At 39.8% G+C, this 2,281-nt stretch overlaps 1 non-coding gene across 1 annotated transcript; it reads left to right on the top strand.

Annotated features, from left to right (window-relative positions):
* Positions 1 to 1,197: 1,197 nt before the first annotated feature.
* On the top strand, positions 1,198 to 1,305 carry LOC148553593 (small nucleolar RNA R71). Its single transcript, XR_015892576.1, has one exon. It is a non-coding gene; the product is annotated as a small nucleolar RNA R71 (small nucleolar RNA).
* The last annotated feature ends 976 nt before the right edge of the window (positions 1,306 to 2,281 follow it).

The following is a 2,281-nucleotide window of genomic DNA, read 5'->3' as shown; positions in this document are numbered from 1 at the left end:
GTTTATCCCTAAACCAAGGTCACACAGAGCCTTTTCAAAGATCATGTTGCCTATGGTACAAGGTATTACGAACTTTCAAGGATCCTGGTTCTTCTGAGGCAATATCAGTTGATCCAGATCACTTAGTTCATTGGTGAACAAGGGAGGTTCATCTTCCCAAGTCTCAATACCAAATAATTTGGCATTCAGCTTCATGATTGCACCAAGGAACTTGGTAACTTGCTCTTCAGTAACATCCTCATTCTTTTCAGAAGATGAATACTCGTCAGAGCTCATAAAGGGCATAAGGAGGTTCAATGGAATCTCTATGGTCTCTAGATGAGTCTCAGATTCCTTTGGTTCCTCAAAGGGAAACTCCTTATTGATCACTGGACGTCCCAGGAGGTCTTCCTCACTGGGATTTACGTCCTCCCCTTCCTCTCCAGGTTCGGCCGTGTTAACTATGTCAATGGCCTTGCACTCTCCTTTTGGATTTTCTTCTGTATTGCTTGGGAGAGTACTAGGAGGGATTTCAGTGATCCTTTTACTCAGCTGGCCCACTTGTGCCTCCAAAATTCTAATGGAGGACCTTGTTTCATTCATGAAACTTACAGTGGCCTTAGATAGATCAGAGACTAAGTTTGCTAAATTAGAGGTATTTTGTTCAGAGTTCTCTGTCTGTTGCTGAGTGGATGATGGAAAAGGTTTACTATTGTTAAACCTATTTTTTCCACCATTATTAAAGCCTTGTTGAGGCTTTTGTTGATCCTTCCATGAGAGATTTGGGTGATTTCTCCATGAGGGGTTATAGGTGTTTCCATAAGGTTCACCCATGTAATTCACCTCTGCTATTGCAGGGTTTTCAGGATCATAAGCTTCTTCTTCAGAAGATGCCTCTTGAGTACTGTTGGAAGCAGCTTGCATTCCATTCAGACTCTGAGAAATTATATTGACTTACTAAGTCAATATTTTATTCTGAGCCAGTATGGCATTCAGAGTATCAATTTCAAGAACTCCCTTCTTCTAAGGCGTCCCATTACTCACAGGATTCATCTCAGAGGTGTACATGAACTGGTTATTAGCAACCATGTCAATGAGTTCTTGAGCTTCTGTAGGCATTTTCTTTAGGTGAATGGATCCACCTGCAGAAGTATCCAATGACATTTTGGCTAATTCAGACAGACCATCATAGAATATTTCCAGGATGGTCCATTCTGAAAGCATGTCAAAAGGACACTTTTTGGTCAGTCCTTTGTATCTCTCCCAAGCTTCATAGAGGGATTCACCTTCTTTCTGTCTGAAGGTTTGAACATCGACTCTAAGCTTACTAAGCTTTTGAGGAGGAAAGAACTTGGCTAAGAAAGCCTTGACCAGCTTATCCCAAGAGTTCAGGCTATCCTTAGGTTGAGAGTCCAACCATACTCAAGCTTTGTCTCTTACAGCAAAACGGAAAAGCATGAGCCTGTAGACTTCAGGATCTACTTCATTAGTCTTAACAGTATCACATATCTGCAAGAATTCAGTTAAGAACTGAAAAGGATCTTCAGATGGAAGTCCATGAAACTTGCAGTTCTACTGCATCAGAGAAACTAATTGAGGTTTCAGCTCAAAATTGTTTGCTCCAATGGCAGGAATGGAGATGCTTCTTCCATGTAAATTGGAATTAGGTGCAGTAAAGTCACCAAGCATCCTCCTTGCATTATTATTATTTTCGGCTGCCATCTCCTTTTCTTGTTCGAAAATTTCTGAAAGGTGCTTGCTGGATTGTTGTAATTTAGCTTCTCTTAGTTTCCTCTTCAGAGTTGATGACAAGTCATCTTAGCCTAGTTTCACTAGCCTTTTTCTTATGTTTTCATTTGAATTATGCACTTTCTTGAGCCATAAGCAAGCCAATTGGGTAGAGTTTTATGCTTCCTTTGATTGAATCAACCATAGATGAATTAATGCAATTTCATGAGGTTTTATGCTATAATTGTCACATATTATGAAAGAATGAATATCTCATGATTTTTAGCATAGCTTTGATGTGTTTGGTTGATTGATGATAGGTGAAGAAAGCTTGGAGAAAGGTTGAATCAAGAAGGAATGGCTAGGAGCAAGAGAGAAAAAAAAGTTTGAGCAAAAGTTTGCCACAAACTTTTGGAAGTAGTGAAAACAACCCAGGGAACAAAAAGCTTGACCAAAAGTTTGCCTCAAACTTTTGCGCAAACTTTTGGGAAAAAAGCTTGACCAAAAGTTTGCCTCAAATTTTTGCGCAAACTTTTGGGAGAAAAGCTTGAGCCAACGTTTGCCTCAAACTTTT

This window comes from Arachis ipaensis, chromosome B7 (assembly GCF_059453495.1).
Source record: "Arachis ipaensis isolate K30076 ecotype BB chromosome B7, ASM5945349v1, whole genome shotgun sequence".
Classification (NCBI taxonomy): Eukaryota; Viridiplantae; Streptophyta; class Magnoliopsida; order Fabales; family Fabaceae; genus Arachis; species Arachis ipaensis.
The sequence above is the reverse complement of the archived record's forward strand: the minus strand, read 5'-3'. Positions and strand labels throughout refer to the sequence as shown.